The sequence below is a fragment of the Grammomys surdaster genome, unplaced genomic scaffold (assembly GCF_004785775.1).
Source record: "Grammomys surdaster isolate TR1022 unplaced genomic scaffold, NIH_TR_1.0 125947, whole genome shotgun sequence".
Lineage (NCBI taxonomy): Eukaryota > Metazoa > Chordata > Mammalia > Rodentia > Muridae > Grammomys > Grammomys surdaster.
The window spans coordinates 2,148,265-2,169,916 of NW_021620769.1; positions in this window are offsets into that span (position 1 = coordinate 2,148,265).

Sequence of the window (21,652 nt, forward strand, 5' to 3'; positions counted from 1 at the left end):
CACATAGCAACAGGTGGCTATATTAGTCTATTTTTACCTCTCTTTAAAAGAAAGAAAACACTTTGCACAGAAATTTTGCTATTTGTAAACTCCATATTCTTGAAAAATGTCTAACCATGAGTAGAAAGCCCCAGGTGTCTACCTCCCACCCACATAGCAATCTCACTGGAAGTTCTGTGTGCTGCGAATGCCTTAGAACTCAACTCTGTTAAGGGCTTGAAAGTTGGAGGGGACCCATGAATAGCACATTATAATTTGTTTCAAGAAATATCAAGCAAAACTAAAACCAATTCTCTCTAATGTTCAATAAAATTGATTAATCTTTTGTCAGCTTGACTAAGGAAAAAGAGAGACTCAAGAGCAGGGGCATCAGTATGGGTTCAATGGAGACATAAAGGATTACAGGACATTTTTCTGAATGACTTTTTACCAACAGATAAGATAATCTATACAAAAGAGACAAATTCTTAGGAATCAGAAAAACCTACTGAGACTGTGTCATAAAAATAGAATATCTGACTAAGCTTAGAGACAATAAGGATATTGTATTAATAATAAAAAATTCCTCACAGACTAATACTCTGGACCCAATAGTTTCACTAGTGAGTTCTATTAAATATTTGAGATGTACTGGTACCAACCCTCCAACCTAACAATTATTGAGGGAGGACCATTCCTTAGTTCCTTTGAATTTTTTATTTTCAGCTTTATTTATGTGTCTGTGTGTCTCTGTATACCACTTTCAGCTGCTCACCAAGGCTAGAAAAGGTGGTTTTCCCCCTGGAGGTGGATAACAGGTGGTTGTGAATTGCCTGCTATAGATGCTAGGAACAAACTTGGGTTCTCTGGAAGAACAGCAAGTACTCTTAGTTGGTGATCCATCACTGCAGAACCTAGTCCACTCTTGGGGGGCCAACATTCCCCTGATTACAAAGCCAGAGGTACTATAAGGAGAGAAAATTAAAGTCACTGTCTCCTATGAACAATTGGTAATAAAAATCAATATTAAATTTAAAATTATATTAAAAGTATTATACCCCACGACCAAATGATATTTATTTCTAGAATACAGATATGACAACATATGTCATTTAGTGTGATACGCCACATTAATAGATGAAAGAAAAAAACAATTATCTTAAGTGACTCAGAATAACCATTTGATAAAATTCAACATACTTTTAATGGTAAAATCCTTATGCTAATTATAGAAGGAAACAAACTTCAGCACAGCAAAAATCATACAAGAAAATCCAGAGTAAACAATAATAAATCCTGAAAGATGGACAGTTTTCTTTCTGAGATCAGATCGCCTTGGGTACTAGGCACCCAAGTAATGTCCAGACAGACACTCAGGCGAAACAGCCATTTTCATAAAGTAAAATAAAATAAAATAAAAATCTCAGCATTTGGCTAGCATGGGTATACTGCAAACCAGGAAAACAAACATGAAAGGCAAGAAAACAAGCAAAATGCAGAATGTACTGGGATCGTTGATTTAGACATACATGTAGGGGCTTACTCTACTTCAGAAAGTGTTGACCATAACTTACTAACAAAATTAGCTTACTAATAAAAGTAGGATCCTAAGCGGAGATAGCCAGGGCTAGGACAGTGATGCCATGTACGATTGGCCGTCCAAGGGTTAGGACGGTGATGCAGTGTGTGATTGGGAGTGTCTCACGTTAAGCCTGTCACCCTTCGCATCTTACCTTGTTTCTAAGGCCTCCAGATTTGTTATTCTTAATTAACTCACTATTTGCTTTCATTGGCTGTAACTATTTTGTGTAGATATGTATTGAAGTGCGAGGACAGTGTCCGTCTCAATCTAGCACCCTGGCTGAAATCTGTTCTTTCAAACGATTAATGGTAAGCAAATAAAACTACCCATTGGCACCTCCAAATAAGTGAAGGAAGAGCGTAAAATATAGCTGGATCTAGATGGGAGGGGAGGGGGAGGAGCTGGGAGGAGGAGAGGCAGAGGGAACCAGAGTCAGGATATGTAAGGAAAAAATCTACTTTTAATAAAAGGAGAAAAAATTCACCACTTAATGTTGAGTCAACAACACTTTAAATAAAGTGATATTAGGTTCAGAAAAAGGACATAAAATAAGGAATAAAAATAAAAAAGATAACATCACGTAAGAAAGGGTATTTTTGAAAACCAGCTGTAGAGAAATTCTAGGTATGAAAAATACAGTTACTTGAAGTACAACAGTCAGATGGGGAAAGCAACAGGGAACTTTATATGTAAGTTTGATTAGCCTGGGGGATGCTCAGGCAAAGAGTTACAGCAGTTACTTGTGCAGAGCTGTGAGCAAAATGCCCAAGAGAACAACTTGAAGAAAAGATTAGTCTAGTTCACGGGTCTGAGAGCTCAGACCATGCTTGCTTGGCTCTGTGCTCTTGGGCAGCATAAACCAGGCACACTTGACCCCAAGTTCTCAGGCAGGAGAGACATCAGGCAAAGGGATGTGTGGTGGAACAGCTTCTTCACCTTGTGGACAGGAAGCTCAACACAAAGGAGAGACTGGGGGCCTCATGGTACCTTCAAAGCTGTACCCTAGCCATCTACGTCTTCCCGGTAGACTCCATCTCCTTAAACTTCAGCAATCTTTCAAAATGACACAGTAGCTGGGGGAATGGAACCTCCTGTATGTGAGCCTGTACAGGGAACATCTCAAAGTCAAACCACAACCACCATTATTTGTAGGTGTGTCTTAAGAGCCATTCCAGAAGAGATTTGCATTTGAATTAGAGTAGGAAGGGATAGAGGGGTAGGTATCATCCAGTCCACTGGGGGGTTACAAAGAAAAAAAGTAAAGGGAAGTGCAAATATGAGATTTTTATTTTTTCAACTAAATTATTTTATATATGTTTTGAATGTTGCTCCCCTTCCCAGTCCCCCCTCTCAGAATTCTTCACCCCATCCTCCCTCTCCTTTGCCTCTGAGAGGGCGTTTCCCCCATCCTCAGTATCCCGTTTACCTGGGGCATCAAATCTTTACATGATTAGATGCATACTCTCACACTGCGGCCAGACAAGGTGGTTCTCTGCTACATATGTGCCCAGGACCATGGACCAATCCAAGTATGCTCTTTGGTTAGTGGCTTAGTCTCTGGGAGCTCCCAGGAGTCCAGGTTAGTTGACACTATTGTTCTTCCTATGGGGTTGCCATCCCCTTCAGCTCCTTCAGTCTTTCCCTATCTCTTCTATAGGGGTCCCTGACCTCAGTCCAATGGTTGGCTGTAAGTATCTGCACCTGTCTTAGTCACCTGCTGATAGAGCCTCTCAGAGGACAGCCATGCTTGGCTTCTGTCTGAAAGCACAGCATAACATTATGAACAGTGTTGGGGTTTGGTGCCTGTGCATGGGATGGATCCCAAGTTGGGCTGGTCACTGGATGTTGATGGCCATTCCTTCAGTTTCTGTTCCATTTTTGTCCCTGCATTTCCTTTAAATAGGAGCAATTCTGGGTCAAAAAATTTGAAGATGGGTGGGTGGCCCCACCCCTCCACTGGGGGCCATGTCTATCTCTTGAGGTGGTCTCTTCAGGTTCCCTCTCCCAACTGTTGGGCATTTCAGCTAAAGTCATCCCCACTGAGGCTTGGGAAGCTCTCACATCCCAGGTCTCTGGGATTTTCTAGAGGTTCCCTCTGTCCCTCATCCCCCACAGCTGCATATTTCCATTCATTCTCCAGGCTTCCTGGGCTTCTCTCTTGTCCCCCCCCCCCCATCCTACCCCTTTCCCCCCTCCCCTCTCTCACCTAGATTCCTCTCTCCCTTTGTCTCCTGTGATTATTTTGTTCCCTCTTTTAAGTGTGACTGAAGTGTACTCACTATGGCCTTCTTTCTTGTTAAACTTCATACGGCCTGCAAGTTGTATCATGAGTATTCTGTACTTTTTGGCTAATATCCATTTATCAGTGAGTACATACCATGTGTCCCAGTCCGAGCTGCTTCTCCAGTCTGTGGGTCAGTCTGTGGGCAAGAGAGAGTGTGGGGATGGAGGGGGCAAGAGTGGAAACAAGACAGAGGGTCTGATCAAGTCTCTCCTTACTGAAAGGAAATCCTGGGTATTTATATGCTTTTCCATGTACCTTGCCCTCATGGACAAGCAGGGGAACACAGCTGAAGGCACTATGCCATGTGCCTTGCAGCGTGGAGACCACATGCGCCTTGCAGCTGGGGGCACTGAGCAGCAAAACAAGATGTGTGAGAAAAACAAGATGTTTATCAGAGTGTGCTCAGCTGTTGTAGGCTGTTGAAAACAAGTCTCTTGTCAGGGTATATGGCCTGAGATGGCTGCAAAGATGATAGCCGCTTTCTGCTTGGAGTCAGCTCCCGACACCCATGCATGTCCTTTTGGATCTGGGTTACCTCACTCAGGATGATGTTTTCTAGCTCCATCCATTGCCTACAAAATTCTTGATGTCTGTGCTTTTAATAGCTGAATAATATTCCATTGTGTAAATGAACCAGAGGGATGTCTTCTCCTCTTACTCCTAAACACTGGCACTCCTGGCTTCAGGCCTTTGAAGTCATATTGGTACTTACACCATAAGCCTGCATGCTGCTTCTCAAGATTTTTGGACTTGGATTAAATTAAACCATTGGCTTTTTTTGTTTGCCAGCTTGCAGTAGACTGTGAGACCCTCAGTTATGAAAGAAAGAATCCAGGGATAAAAAGATCTGTCTGAAGAGATAGAAAGAAAGTAGTGTGGGCTGGGCAGTGGTGAAATATGCCTTTAATCCCAGCACTTGGTAGGCAAAGGCAGGTGTATCTTTTTGAGTTCAAGGCCAGGGAAGCTAGAGCTGTACAGAGGAACCTTGTCTTGAAAACCAAACCAACCACCCACCCACCCACCACCCAGCTACCCACCCAACCACCCACTCAACCAACCAACCAAACAACCAACCAACCCAAAATAATGCAACATGGATGGGAAGATGGGGAAATAAGTTTAAAAACAGAAAGTGTAAAATGGTGAACTTTAGCATAGAAGCCCCAGAAAGCTTTAACGCACAAATTATCAGTATTCAACTGTATTGATAGATTCAGATGGTAACACACACACACACACACACAAGCACAGAGAGAGAGAGAGGGAGAGGGAGAGGGAGACGGAAAGACATGAACACCACAGGAAGGAATGGCAAGTGTAGACAGGAGTGATGACTGCCATGTTTGATGAGACGACAGAAAAGACTTTCCCAGAACAGAGGATGGCAATGATTTAGCAACATGCCAAACATTAGTAATCCAATGGCTGACACAGTTGGATCTCGCTTCTCTCCAGTGCCCAGGAAAGGAAACTCGAGAAGATCTTTAATTTTGTATTAATATTTCTGGGAAAAGATTTTGTTGGTGAAGAGGTTGAAATAAATTGGCCAGAGGCTAAAAAGGTTTTTCCCCTGATCGGTTTCCTAAAACGTTCTCCAGCTCCAGGTCCTATTACATGACACTAGTACACACTGTGAGCATTTAGTTATCAGCCTGCATCCCGCCACAGTGGAATTTAATGCCTCTGTGAAGTAAGACTGGCTGACGACTTAAACATCTCCAATTACATCTTCTCATCAAAGAGCATTGAGAGAATGTTTACACTGAAGCTATGTCTGTACACAGGGCATACTTAAAAAAAATACTCTACCAGTATGTGGTTTTTATTCTGAATGTACTACTTGTTTTGAAATTTAAATAATAAACAATATATATGCTTAGAGTCTCAGTTTGTCATATTTGGCAGTAAAGCATATGGGTCTCAGAAGCTTGCCTCTTCCGTGGAAATATGAACAGGACCACACAAATGGTCTCACCGTGACATTTTCCTCTGTACAGCCCCAGGAAGCAAACCCTCCTTACCACAGAAGCCTGCTTGCCTCTCTGTCTCTAGTCTGTTCACTTTCACCTTCACACAGAACCTTACTCACTTTCTGAACGTTTGTCTACTGTAAAGAGACTCAAACCTTGTTTGTTTGCTTTGGAATCTTTCTCTTTATGTCTTACCACTTTTCTAACTATAAAATGCATACTTTTAAAACATGTTGGACCTTTGAGACCTTGATGTTGGTAATGTAAGAGTCTTGGCTCAGTCATTGAGAGCTTTGCGGTGTCTGTGTTTTTAAGTATATTTGATATTCAACTATGTGTTTTAACTTTTAGAGAATTTTGTTCTAGTGTATAATGGAATTGACTTCAGAACATCGCACTTAATGTTACTCAGATTTTTACTTATCTGTGAGTTGGACAATGTATTTCTAAAACATTAAAAAAAAACCCCAAAACTCCAGGAACTAAACATTTCTTGACACTATCCCAAGACATGGAATTCAGCTTTAGAATAAGCCATAACTTGGGTTCAGATTTTCATAGATACAGACAGATGACTAGCAACGTGCTTCTTTTGTAAGCAGAATCTTGAAAGCTGGAGGATCATAAAGACTATTTCTATACACTCAAACATGCTAAAGACTGTTGCTCTAGATAGAACACAATATTCTAATAAACTCTCAGTCCATGTGCTTTTGAGGGGAAATTTTAAATGCTATTTTCATCATGTCTTTTAATAAATTTTTATATCAAATGATTTTTGGATTTGTTTGTTTTCTCATCCTTAGAATTATTGAAAAATTGAACCAGATAATTCTTTGTTGTGGGGAGTCTCTGTTGTGTCTAGAGCATTCAGCAGCCCTGCCTTATGTGCCCTAGCTGTCAACTATGGCAATTAAAAATTAAAAATGCCTCTAGACATTGCCAAATGTGCCCTATAGGACAAAGCCATCCTTGATTAAGAATCATTGGCTCAGGGCATAAATTTGCTAAATAACTCCCCTGGCAAACAAGACAACTCTTACTCCTCAGGTTCCAGATTTTTTTTTAAATTTTATTTTGTGTTTATTGCACAACTGTCCTTGACTCTGCAGCCGAGTTATTTATTATGGCTTCTACCTTAATCCACTTTTGCTTGATAATGACAGTGCCACAGATTAGGTAAACTGCAGAGGAAGTATTTGGTTTGGGCTCATAGTTCTGCTGAAGTTTGGAAGGATCACTCTGGGGATGGCTTTCTTGATGGCAGTCCCCAGGTCCTGTGAGACATCACATGAGGAGAGAAGGTTGATGCATGGGAGTCTTAGCCAAACATATCTTTAAAATAGATCTACTTTGGTGATAATTTACCTACCCTTTGGTTCATTAATTGGATAAATGAGTGAATTAATATATGAACGTGGTTCTACCTTTTTATATCTCCTAATGGTGATTAGATTTCAATGTGCGTTTCAGGAAGGACAAACCATACTCACACCAGGACTTTTGTAAGTGCTCATATGCCTTGTCTCTTTTTGTTGGACATTCTTCAGTTTTACCGAAGTCCTTTGGAACTTATTCTGTCTTCACAGAATATAAGCGACTACAATTCTCACACAGAGTGAGCTGTGAATTTTCAATACTTTTTATTTGAATAGTAGAAGTTTTTTAAAAAATATGATATGTGCCAGGACTTGGGATATTTTCCCAAGTTGATAGTTTATCATTGATAATTGCCTTTTCAATATAACATCTGTGTCAGTCATCCAGTTCATTGATATTTATGAAGCCTTGAACCTGTTTTCTAAGTGCTTTAAATATTGTTTTTGGAGACAATTAAGAATCCCAGTAATTACCAGGACTGATCATCCAAAGTGCCTACGACTATCTCTTTGTGGAGGCAAAGTAATCAATCTTCTTACTGGTTATTTATGGTGCTGAGTAGAACCACTGAACCATCCTTGAGTGACAAGGAAGGCCCTGTTGGCATTTGATGAGAATGGCCTGTCCCTATTAATAATGCTCTTTGGCCAAATCATCGAAGGTGAGAAGTGTGGTTGGCTATGAGTAAGCATTGTTTAGAATCTTCTCTCCCACACTCTCCTTGTTCACCCCATTCTTTCTACATTTATTGCCCATTGGTCAACTTAGGCAGCAAGAGTAATTCATCACCACTCTGTGTCTGACATCAAGATCTCAATTTAAAAGAGAGGGACCTTGGCTTCAGGTGTCAGGGACACTCCTTTGGGCTCATGGCTCACGGTGGGGGACAAGGGAGGAGATGTTTACAATGAGTCAGGTGAAGTGACAAAAAAGAGCACATCATATTTCAGGAATTTGTGTAAGTGCTGCCTCCCCGGGCAGACTAGTGCCTAACTTCTCAGTGAAACGAGTGGTAGGAATTTTTCTTGAGGGAAAGTGTGAACCCAACTGTGGTTGAATAGAGGAAGGCATGAATGTGAATCTCAAATGGATCATTATTGGTGGAACATGGTCTTCCTTGACCACAACTAACTCGAGGTGGATTCAGTCAGGTGATTCATTGCTTCCTGAGCCTAACACAGTTCGTAGTGTTTCTGATGAACAGGAAGGTGTGGCTGCAGTATTTACCACCACAGTGCTGGAGTGACTTTCTTTTCAAATAAGGGTCAGCAGGAGCTGCTTTGGGTATTCCAGAAGACCACTTAGGACTTACGTGAATATACTTCTCATTTCCTATGGTGTTCACAAACTAAAGAAATAGTGTATCAGGCCAAACTCATGACTACTCATTTCTTCCTTCAAAACTCAGAGTGGTAATGGGAATGTCTACATATCGGAATATCATTTAGTGGAGTCACAGGGCCATAGCAAAAGTGCTGGTGTCCTATGCAGTGAGCCTACCTCCAAGTCAGTGTTGATTCATTTTCAAATTTCCCATGGTTTCAAATACAACACTATGTTATTTATGGCAATATTTTAAAATAGTTGTCTCAAGTAAAAGTAAAAAAAAATAAGACAAACAACATTTAACCATTGTCCCCCACCCCTATCCAAGGAGACTGACATTCTTCCCCAATAGTGAGAACTGCTGTCTTCCTTAGTTTGATTGGTTTTCTGTTCACACTTCTCATTTCGTATTTGCTATTTCATTTCCTTTGGCTTTAGAAAGCCTGATCTTCTTCTATGTCTTGTTATACCCCCTCCCTCTAAGAGAGTGGAGAACACTGGTTCAAACACCTCTGCTCAGATGCATGGCTAGTCTATGCTATGACTTTTAGTATTTTTATTGCACAAGCAAGGGCTTCTGCTCTTCTACACACACAATTATTTAATTACAGGAAAAAGGATTTTTAACATTTTCCTACTGTCATTCCTGTGTGTCAAATTGTATCTCTTTGGATTGTATTGAGTTAGAATGTTTGATTTAAAATCTTGCAGTTTGAGTGACTGATTTGAGTTTCATAAGGCATCATGTAGTAAATTTCAGTTTGATATTAGGACAGAAATTCCAACAAAATTTCAAGTGTCCCTAAATATAATTCTACCATATTCTATTGTATATTTATTCAAAGCATCATTGCCAGCGTCAATGATGCTAACATCAAAATATCAATCAACTTTGAATCGACACCCTGTATCGATACCAAATATCCAGCTAACATTTAATTATTTGTGTAAAATAATTAAGCATGTACATCTCATTAATATGCAGAACTAAGAGTTTTAATCCCTCGATGGTTTCATACAAATGATGAATTTGCTTTCACCTCTCTTCTCCTCCCTCCTCCCCCGCTGAAACCCCTACTTTTCTCAACAAGTGACCCTGACTTGCTGTAGTGTAATTAGAGTTGCTTGCACAAGTGGGCTTGGGGAAACTGTTTACTGGAGCATGGGCAGCTCAACTGAAGAAAACGACACTCTCCTGGCAACCATTACCTGCCAAGGGACCTGTGTGAAGGGACAGAGACCTTACGGTCCCTTCCTGGTCTGTGATGACATATTGAAGGGTCTGATCTTGTGCAGGTCTTGAGCAGATAATTACAGGTACAGTGAATCTGTCAGTGTAATGAGCGTGTCATGTCTGGAATATGTCGTTTTTAAACTTTTCTCCATATCTCCCTACCTTGAGGAGAATTATTTTAAAGAAATTTCTGTAAGCTTTTAAATCATTCAGTGCTTGGTCTGCATATTTAACCTAAATGCCCAGATCACTTCAACACCTTTTGGGAGAAAGGGGGTGTGAGTGGAAGCCGCATAAGAAGCCCTGACCCAGGATATAGTATTTTAAAGTCTTTTATGCATTGCCTGTGAGTGAATTTGGCAGTACTAGATTAAAAGATCAATTCCAAATGCTGATACCCAAATCAGATTTCTATGAGAGACCACACACAGCTCCCTTCTTTACAGCGCAAAGGAAAGGCATCAAGCAGGACCTTTATGGGGTTGTGTATGGAACCAAGACTGTGAGAACAGCAAAGCATATACCATCTCATCTGTTAATCAGCTAACTATGCTAAGAGACACTTGGAGCAATTATTCCATTGTCTTAGCATTGAGGCCCCTGGATGTTTGGTTTTTTTTTCCTTCTTGTTCTGCTGGTTTCTTTCTCTGAAGTCAGCAAGGCCCTTTGGTGAGCTGAGCAGATCCGACACACAGGTTTCCGCTTGAATGCATGGTGTTGGTCTGTTCTTCTCCACTGCCGTGCCAAGGCTTGAGAGACATGCATTTTTCCCAAACTCAGATCTTCTGGCTCATTGTCAGTCAGGTCATGCCAGAGCTGCTAGCCAACAAAAGCATATAGGAAAAATAAATTTGTCCTAGAAAAGTACAGGAAAGCGATCACTTTCAGGCAGCCTTACAGTAAGAACACTGTTAGGCTGTGCTTCACAAATGTTAAAAACAAAATGCCTTGCCAAATAGCTTCTTAAAATGTGTGTGTGTGTGTGTGTGTGTAGACAGAGAGAGAGAAAGAGAGAGAGAGAGAGAGAGAGAGAGAGAGAGAGAGAGAGAGAGAGAGAGAGAAAGTGTTTGCATACTTTCAGCACAGCTAAGTTAAACACAATTTATATGAAGAAAACCTAAGAGATTTGCAAAAATTATTTATGGAGCGACCAACACATTCCTGCATGCCAAGCATGCCTGCTCACCTGTGATTTTCCTAGCCGGATTTCAGGAGTGGGTAGCAGAGAAATGTGAAGGTTGAATTTCAGTAAAGCACAGCAGGTGGAGTGGTGGTCCTGGAGAAACACCTCTCTGCTCAGAGAATAGCTAGTCGTTTCAGTTTGCCCTTGAACCTCACAGCGTCTGATGCTTTTGCAGAGAATCGCAGAGCGCTCGCTATGAACACCTAGGGTGCAAAAATGGAGTTTCCAATCTGCTTCGCCTTTTCTCGAGGGCAAAGCAAAGCAGTAGTGACATGCCCCATCTTCTCTGACTCTAAAATGACTTGGAGGGTGCTTATAAAAGACATGCAGGTGGTACAACAGTCTACGAAAGACTGATGCTCTAGAGAGGGGACCTTTCTGAGACTATTGTCTGGATGGATCTATCAGTTTTCAGTTTATTTGGGTACCTAAAGACATAGAATGATCTGGAAAAAATATTATGAAGTGTCCATATTTGCCATGAAAATAATGATGTTACTAAAGCATGGGCATGACCATTTTCTTGGCTAAGGTCTCAGCTGTGAGGAAGTAGTACCCAAACTTACCCCGTGAGCAAGTCACAGTGTACAAAGGAAATGGTACCTCCTAGTCAGTGTTACAGGAAGACAAAGAGCTGTACATAAACCACATGCAGTGGGTATAAACATCTCTGGGTCCCTTTCCATTCCCCAAGCCACACATTCTCCGCATCCTCTTCTCCCTAGCAAGGTGGTCAGTTAGTGCTTGTTTTTATTAGATAGTATCTGTATAAACATCTTGGATTTGAGGAATGGGAGATACACAATGTGTTTTGCCCTGGCCTACATATCTCCTCAAGGAGGGCTGTTTATTACGTATTATTCTCAGTGGATGAACATGATTTAGAGATTGCTCTTCTGCTTGTCCTGGGAGTTACAAGTTGGAATGAGAAAATCCCACACAAAGAGTTCGGCACAAACTGAGCTCTGAAGTGGTCATGCTCCGCTTCCTTTTATTTATTTCTTTTAAAGAAAATGTTCTCAGATTTTCCTCTCACATTGATCCAAGATAGGTTTTTTGAACAACTTATAATTTTTCAGTTGTCTCCACCCTGTTTTGGGGATTACATTAGCTTTTTAAGTCTTTCAGCCCCTTAGGTTTTTATAGATGGCTTAAGAAGTGTCAAACAACAGCAGAGTACATAAGCTCGGAACCACACACATGCACAGACTCACATACATTCACACAGTTTGTCTCTAAGTGGATTCTAAGTAGCTGGGAGAGAGCCTACAGGTAGTCTAGTGTGGAGAAGCTAATTTTATCAGGGGCATTTTTTTTTCATTTAGAAAGAAGAACTTAAATTTTTTTCTGCAGTAAATGAAACCTGATAATCTTGCTTAATAGCACTCTTTGCCATAAAAATTTTATGAACTATTTCTAAAATGTTGCAGATCTTTATTTCAGCTCAGATTTTACAGAAATACAGGGTTCAACTTCTTTCCTGATTCCACTGATAATTGTTTGCTGATAATGACTGAGAGGGTAGACCGCATTGAGAGGTGGCTGCACAGATTCTGGTCTGGCCTCTGATTCATTATCACTGACCTTTAAATTTGATCTGAAATTTAAGGATGTCACACCATATTTTTATATAATTTTTAAACTAAAATATAACGATCTCATTTCCCCCTTTCTTTTCCTCCCTCCAGCTCCTCCCAAGTCCCTCCTGTCACTTCCTTCCATGTCACATCCTGTATTCTCAAACAGAAAGCACACACACACACACACACACACACCCCAATATGCACAAAACATATACATTTAACCTACTGAGCTTATTTTTCATGTCATATATTTGCAACTGTAATTGCCTTTGGAGACGTTTATCTTTACAGGTATTCTGTGAAGAATTCCCATCCTCCTTACTGAAGAATTGCTTTGGGATTCATTTTGAATCTAAACCCATCCATATCTTCTTGCAGTGTTGGCTTAAATCATGGACTTAATGCAGTCATGTATAATAAAGTACTTAGATTAGTAGTTTACAGATGATGGATGTTTACTGCTTACAAGTCTAGAGGCTGACCAGTGAAGGAGCAAGCAAGACATGGTTTCTTGTGGGGTGTTCTCTCTTCCTCAGAGGCAACATCCTCAGGTTGCAGCTTCATATGGGAGAAGGACATGAGAGAGTTTGCCTGAGCATCTTCTAAAAGGGCACCAATCCTACGCACAATGGTGGGGTCCTCAGGACTTAATTCTTTTCCAAAAAATCCACAATTCCATCATGATGGTTAGATTCCAGCATATGGATTCTGAGAGAGGCCGGGGACACCAGCCTTAGAGTGTAGCAGCCATCCGTGTTTAGAAAGTTAATTTAGTGTGTGTGTCCACCAACATCAACAAAGGGTGTCAAAGGTGTCAGATCTCTTGGAGATGGAGTTACATGGTTGTGACCATCCAACTTTCATCCTTGGAGAGCTTGTTTTCTTTGGAAGAAAAGCAAACGCTCTTAACTACTGAGCACGTCTTCAGCCACAGCCATTCACATTTCTATGAAGACTACCAGACTCTTGGCTAAAGTAGCAGTATCTTGAGGTCCATGTGCTGTCTAGCAATAAAGACAAATCTTCAGCATTATCTCTAAGCCTTTTTATAGGATTACCTAGTGATGGAGAACATGAACACTAAGTTTGTTCACCCTGAGGAGGTCTACCCTTAACCAAAAGCCAACCAAACTAGCACTTTAACTTTCTTTAAATGTTGAACTGTCTTTAAATGCATGAAGATAAATGCAATACTTTCATTATGATTCATAAATCATTGCTATTTTAATTTAAAATCTTTTATCTCAGTCCAGTGAACTTGACATGGCTCTAGGTAAGGAGACACTTTCTATTCTTCATCTACTGTACTTGATGAGCAGTTTTGAATGATTACTCAGACCAACTTCATGAAAGGTGCGAGGTATCAAGCAGACATACCATTATTTCACAGTGCTCAGATAATCTCGTGTGGAGAGAAGAAACATGAAGATGCATATCTGTAATGAGTGTGTGTCATCTGAACTGCACACAGAATTCCACAAAGACTCCACTGAATGATGGCAAAGGGCATCAGGAAAACTATGGAGTAGAGGTTCTCAGCCTGTGAGTTGTGACCCCTTTGGTGGTCAAATGACCCTTTCATAGTGGTGATATATCAGATGTCCTCCATATTCCATATTTGCATTATGATTTACAACAGTAGCAAAATTACAGTTATGAAGCAAAAATAAAAATAATTTTATGGTTGGAGGTCACCACAACATTAGGAACTCTGTTAAAGGGTAACAGCATTAGGAAGGTTGAAAACCTTCTATTGCTATAGAGGTAGCTGTATCTATGATGAATATCCTGAAAACCAAGTGCTATATTCACTAGAGAAGAAAGAACCTTCTAGACAGAGACAGTAGCATAAGCAAAGGCAGGGAGAGTAAACTGGTTTTGAGTTTTGGAGAACTGGAGATGTTCTCACATGTCTGAGGTGGCAGATAAAGCTAGAGATACAGCCACAAGGCAGAGTGGATGGACTTTATACCACACATTTCAACGTGGGCTTTATCTTGTGGGCAGTCTGGAACCCAAAGTGTTAGAGAGTAATGAGCAAGGTAAATAATAATTTCAAGAAAGAAGAGTCAAAGCAAAGTGATACATTAGGTAATTATAGCTAGGGTCCAGGTGTAAAGTGACCATAACCCAAGATAAGGTCGTTCAGATAGATGCTAATGATGCAGGAACTTAAACCAGAGGTGTTATAGAGGCAGGATTTTCAGTGCCAATTGGATGGAGTAGAATAGAAGAAATCAAAGGTTTTGATACATGGTTTCCAGGGTTTTGACTTGGATAATGGCAAACTGTGTTTTTTACCTATGATTCAGAATCCTATGGAGAGATAATTTTTGCTTATTTTTATTGACCTTCTGCATGTTCTATATGTCCAACACAAGTAGGAAACCATGTTTGCCAATAGAAGTCTTCCAAGTTAAAGTATTCAGGCATGTGCTGTTGTACCTCAGTATATGTGGTAGGAGACTTGTTGTATTGTTGCATGGTAGGAAGGAGGGCATCTATTTTAAGACATGAATTCTAATCATGAGAGCTCCACCCCCATGACTAATCAGCCCTCAAATGCCACATGTCTTATTTTAGAGGAACACAAATATAGCTTACACCATCACCCATATTTGAAGATTATTATTATACCAAATTTATCTATCTATCTATCTATCTATCTATCTATCTATCTATCTATCTATCTATGAAACATCATTTCTCTCTATGGACCAGAAACTCATAGAGCTCCACCTGCTTTTGCTTCTTGAGTACAGGGATTAAAGGCATGTACCACCAGTGCCCTTGGGATAGAGTTTCTCTGTGTAGCTCTGGCTGGCCTGAAACTCACAGAAATCCTCTGCCTCTACCTCCCGAGTGCTGGGACTGAAGATGTGTAGCACTATGTCTAACTTTATTATGTATTACCATATTTTCAGAAATGCTGTGAAGAATTACTTTTCAAGTGTATCTATAATTGCTAGCTGCAAATTGATACTTCCCATTTTCCTTCCTTCCTTTCTTCCCTCCCTCCCTCCTTCCCTCTGTCCCTTCTTTCCTTCCTTTCTTACTTATTTCCATTCTTTTAGTTTGTTTGCTTCTTTTTCTTCTTTTATATGACAGTTTCTCACTATGTAACAAGACAAGAATCAAACTCTGTATTCCAGGTTGGTTTTGAACACACTGTCTTACTTCAGCCACCTGAATGCCAACATTTCAGGCATGTACCATCACTCCCAACTGATATTTACCAGATTTTGGTGGTGAAATAAGTTAATTCAATTCGGAATATTAAATCTGAGGTGTTAGTAGTGACATCCAATAAGTAGATGGCTGTGTGTCCTTCAAGCCCTAGAGAAGTGAGTGTGCCATGACACTTAGTAGGGTTTCATCTGCATGAGTGGTGTGTAGCCATACAAGTTAGTGGGATTACTCAGACTGCCCATAAGTGAGAGGAAAAGATATGGGTAAATGGAATCATGTGGCCCGCAATGTTTACCTGAGGTGAAGGGGGACAACTCCATGAGGCTGAGTAGGAATGGTCAGACAGTGTAATAGAAGCTATGCCCTGAGTTCAAGAGAAAGAAATGGTTCAGGAAAGGAGTTGGTAATATTTTCAAGTGTAAGTATGAGGTCAAATCAGATGAAAGTTGATGAGTCTCCTGGCTTTCGTGGCTATGGGAACATAGATGAGTTTTGCTAGAACATTCCAGTGGGTGTTATGTGAAGTTTGAATGTGCTGGCGTGAAATGTTGACAGGAAGCTGATGGAAAGGGAACACGGCAAATGGGTAAATTTGAATTATTTTCCTTGATGGAAAGAGAAAATGGCATAGTCACCAAGTTTAACAATAGTAAACAAATATAAAAAAGACAAAATGCTTCTTTTCTTTACCCCTCTGTATTTGTTGTTCTCTATAACTTGAGATGAAGAGGGACCCAAAGAAATCAACTGTGACGAAGAGAAACAGAACACAGGCCATAAAGGCAGATTTGCAACATTACAGAAACGTTGCGATTTACTTCTTTTTCCGTGAATTATTCATTCACTTTACATCCCGACTGCAGCCCCCTCTCTTCCCAGTCCCCCTCACATGGCCATAGCTCCTCCCACTGCTTCTCTGAGAAGAGGAGATCCTTCCCTGGGTACCAGCCCACTGCTCTGATTTATCCTTAATTCTTTACATATTTTCACTTTATGAAAAATAGATTCTTTTCTCATATAATATATCCTGATTATGGTTTCCCCTCCTTCTACTGCTGCCAGTTCCTCCTCCCCTCCTCTTCCATTTGGATCTGCACTTTTTTTGTTTCTTATTAGAAAGCTAACAGGCTTCTAGGGGATGATAGTAAACTATAATAAGATACAACAAAAACTATCACATCAGAGTTGGACAGGACCAACGAACAGAGGGAAAAGAGCCCAATAGAAGGAGCAAGAATCACGGTTGCCTCTCACTTCATTTAGTCAGCTCTACATTGAGAGGAGCAGAAAGATATGAAAAATGGGTAGTTTGGTAAGGAAAGGAGCATGAGTAATATGAAGGCAAGACAATGCAGGGAAGAGGGATATTCTTGAAGACATTGGGTCCATTAAAGAGAAAGCCTGTGCTCTTCACTAGACAAGGAAATTACCCAGAGGGCAAGTCCTGATCCTCAAAGGCTCTTGTGAAATGAAAATTCACCTAAAAACAAAGAGCCCAAGTTAAGAATGTCAAATGAATGGTTTCCCAGCTCAAAACCACTGTCTGGGGGAAATGTTTTCCCAACATCAGCCACCAAGACTTACAGAAGTCACTGTAGCTATGGTATAATGGCTAGATGATGTCTTGAACTGGCAACAGAACTTAGCAACATTGTTCACACGGTGGTGATGTTGTAGGTATGTAAAAGAGTTAGGGGAAAGATGGAAGCTTGATTAAAGGTTCCGGAAAGTGTCTGAAGCCAGGCAATGTGTGGCAGGGTTGGGTTCCTTATGAGAGGGCTTTGACAGACTATTGAGAGACACTGTGAGGGTAAAACCTTGGTTACAATGGAGAACCCCAGGAGGCTGATAACAGGACTGTGGGGCATCCTGTGAAGAAAGCTATAGCATGGAATGTAGCCAGCCCCAGGAAGAAACTATGCGCTTTTGGGTGCCAAGACTAAAGGTGGCGAAGCCTATTGGAACCTAGATGATCCGATCACAAGTCCTGGAACCTGGAAACTGACGCAGGGTTTGCTGATGCTCTACCGAGTTTCATCCTTGCGTTGGGCTGATCTTTCCTTTCTAGTCTTTTTTGTTCTTTTTATTAAATTTATTTATTACCTAATGTCAGCCTCTCCTCTCCTCCTAGCATCCCCTCACTCAAGTCCTTCCCACATTCCCCCTTTTGAGAAGGGGAAGCCCCCTTCTGGGTGTCAACCTTCCCCCCATCAAAGTCACTGGAGGACTAGGTGCATCTTCTCCCACTGAGGCCAGACAAGGCTGTCCATTTTAGGGTGCAGGATCCACAGGCAGGCAGGCAGGTAGGTAACAGGCTCAGGGACAGCCCCTGCTCTAGTTGTCTGGGAGACCTGCATGAAGACCAAGCTGCTCACCTGCTACACATGTGCAGGGGGCTAAGTTCAGCCCATGCTTACTCTTTGGTTGGTGATTCTGTTTCTGGGAATCCCCAAGGGTTCATGTCAGTTTACTCTGTTTGTCCTTCTGTGGAGTTCCTGTCCTTTTTGGGTCCTTCAATCTTTCTCTCAGCTCTTCTATAAGACCCCCTGAACTCCATCTAATGTTTGGGTGTGAGTCTCTGAATGTCTTTCCATTGGCTGCTTGGTGGAGCCTCTCAGAGGATGGTTATGGTAGGTTCCTGTCTGCAAGCAAAGCAGAGCATCATTAACAGTATCAGGGATTGGTTCTTGCCCACAGGATGGGTCTCAACTTGCTGCACTCATTGGTTGGGCATTCCCTCAGTTTCTGCTCTATCTTTCCCCTTGAGCATCTTGGAAGCAGGACACATTTTGGGTGGAAGGCTTTGTGGGTGGATTGCTGTCCTTATCCTTCCACTGAGAGTTCTGCCTGGCTACTGGAAGTGGCCACTTCTGGATCCATATCCTACATTGCTAGGAAACTCAGCTAGAGTTACCCACTTAGACTCTCTGGAGCCTCTCCCCATCCCAGGTCTTTGGCAAGTCCTAGAGATTCCACTTCCCCAGTCTATCTCCCTTCTCTCTCCCCTGCTCTCCCTACATATGATACCCCTGCTCCCCTCTCCATCCTCTCTTCCACCAAATTCCTTCCTTCCATTGATCTCCAATATGTTTCCCCTTCTGAGAAAGATTTAAACATCCTCCATGTACCCTCCTTGTTAATAGCTTCTTTGGGTCTGTTGATTATAGCATAGTTATCCTGTACTAAGTGGCTAATATCCACTTATAAGTGAGAACATACCATGCATGTACTTTGGGGTCTGTGTTACCTCAGGATGATATTTTCTAGTTTCATCCATTTGCCTGCCAAATTAATGATATTTTGGTTTTAATGGCTGAGTAGTATTCCATTGTGTAGATATACCACATTTTCTGTGTCCATTATTCAGTTGAGAGACATTTAAGTTGTTTCTAGTTTTTGGCTATTGCATCCCATGAACATAGTTGAACAAGTGTCCTTGTGGGATGGTGGAACATCTTTTGGGTATATGCTCAAGAGTAGTATAGCAGGGTCTTGAGGTAGAAATATTTCCAGTCTTCTGAAAAACTGCCAAATTGATTTCCAGAGTGCTTGTGCAAATTTACCCTCCCACCAGCAGTGGAGCAGGGTTCTATTTGCTCCACAATATCGTCAGCATGTGATGTCCTTTGAGTTTTTGATCTTAGCCACTCTGTTGGGTGTAATGTGGAATTTCAGAGTTGTTTTGATTTGCATTTTCTTGATGACTTAAGGGCATTGAACATTTCTTTAGGTGCTTATTATCCATTTGAAATTCTTGTTGAGAATTCTCATTTTTAAATTGGGTTATTTAGATTGTCAGTGTCTATCTTCTTGAGTTCCTTATATATTTTGGATATTAACCTTCTGTTGGAAGTAGGGTTGATGAAGATCTTTCCCAATCTGTAGGCTGTTATTTTGTTCTAATAATGATGTCCATTGACTTACAGAAGCTTTTTCTGTTTTATGAAGTTCCATTTATTAATTCTTGACCTTAGGGCTTGATCCATTGGTATTCTGCTCAGGAAGTTGTATCCTGTACCAATGAGTTCAAGGCTATTCCTCTCTTTCTGTTCTATTAGATTAAATATATCTGGTCTTAATAAAAACTATGCCACAGCTATGGGAAAGGACCCTCTTACCCTTAAAGGGAATGGCCCAGACCCAGTTCCTATATGGGGCCGAGGATTGATATGCCTGTTTGATACCACAGAAGGCACAGCTAACCGGCTACCAAAAAGATTAATGAAATAAATAGATACCCTCACAAAACCAGGCCCAACCATAAATAAGATGAATAACAATTGACATCCAGGGAAGAGAAATCTCCCTGAGAATGCCCTTCTTTTTCTTTTCCAAGTAAAAATGAATCACCTGTGATGTCTGCTGTTAGAAGTTCTAATGCTGGCCTCTGAACTTATACTACTCAGACCTTCGATGGGCCATTGACAAGAACATCAAACAGCTAGAGATTGACACCACTAATCTGAAGAAATCCCTTGTTTCGCTGTCTGAAGAGACCTCCAAAAATCGCAAAGACCCTTATTGGACTTGATTTACTCTATTACAATAGAAAAGGCTGTGTACAGCCCTTAAAGAAGAACGTTGCCTTTACATAGACAAGACAGGGATGGTTAAAGAGAGCATGAAAAAGGTCAGAGAAGGCCCTGAGAAAAGTCAGAGAGAGAAAGAGAAAGATGAGTGCTGGTACAAGAATTGGTTTTCAGCCTCTCCATGGTTGTCAACCCTATTTCCTCCCATCTTGGAACCATTAATTGGGTTGCTTGTGCTTATTTCTTCTGGACCCTGGGCCTCAAATAGGCTGACTAACTCTGTGAAACAACAGATAAATAATTTGGTAGCAAAATCTATTCAGATACAGTATCCTAAGTTAGCTATGGAGGACCACGAGACTCAAGATGAAATTATTACTCTATTCAGGGTGTTCCCAAAACCCTTCTCTACCCAACCTAAAAGGGGGGACTTCCGCCCCTAGACCAAGTAGAGAGAGGCCACCCAGAACCCTCTCTGTCAGGCGATCTGAATTCTTGCTTAGGCTGCGAGGCTAAGCACTGCAAGGGAATATAAATAAAAGTTAAAAATATCTCTCTGGGTTCCCTGAGGGACAAGCCTGACTGCATAGGGGTTGATGTCAAAAGTATCCCCTCGCCAGGAAAAAGACCTTGGGATGAGTATGGCCCTCATTCCTCACTGGACAATGATAGGGGGACTGGAGTCATTACAGGGTCCCCTTCAATTACTGGAGGTCAGGCCTCTATCCCCACCTTTGCAAGATTAGAATCGCCACAGCCCTTCTATACTTAGAGAAGGGAGGAGATGTCAGGGGCAGCCCTGCTTACACACTGAAGGCCTAAAATCAGCCATAGGCCTAAAATCATCAATAGGACTGTCATACATGTATACTAACACCAAGTCTTGGGTCTCTGTGGAAAAACATTGAAACAGATGGCTATAAGCTATTGTAAACAGGCAGCTTTTGTGGAAATTTACCAGCCTGAGTAGTCATAGAGCTTGTAAATAGGTAGCCTTGACAGACAATACCAACTTAGATAAGGACAAGTGAATCATAGGCAGAGTCATAGTGACCTATCCCCTGAACCTTCACCCAGCCGATACCCTGTTCTGAAAGATATTTGTATTCCCCCTGAACACCCACACTCCAGTGTCATTCCCTTCCCCACATCCTGCCTTTTTGTGTTTATAACCCTTGTGATAATGAGTAAAAATTACTTTTGAAAAAATTAAATAAATTGTAAAAAAAAGTATATCTGGTTTTATGTTGAGGTCTTTGATTCATTGAGTTTTATGTAGGGTGATATAAATATATTTAAATAAATAAATAAATTTATATTCTCCTGTATGCAGACATCCACTTATACTAGCATCACTCGTTGAAGAGGGTCTCCCTTTTCCACTGTATGGTTTTGACTTCTTTGTCAAAATTC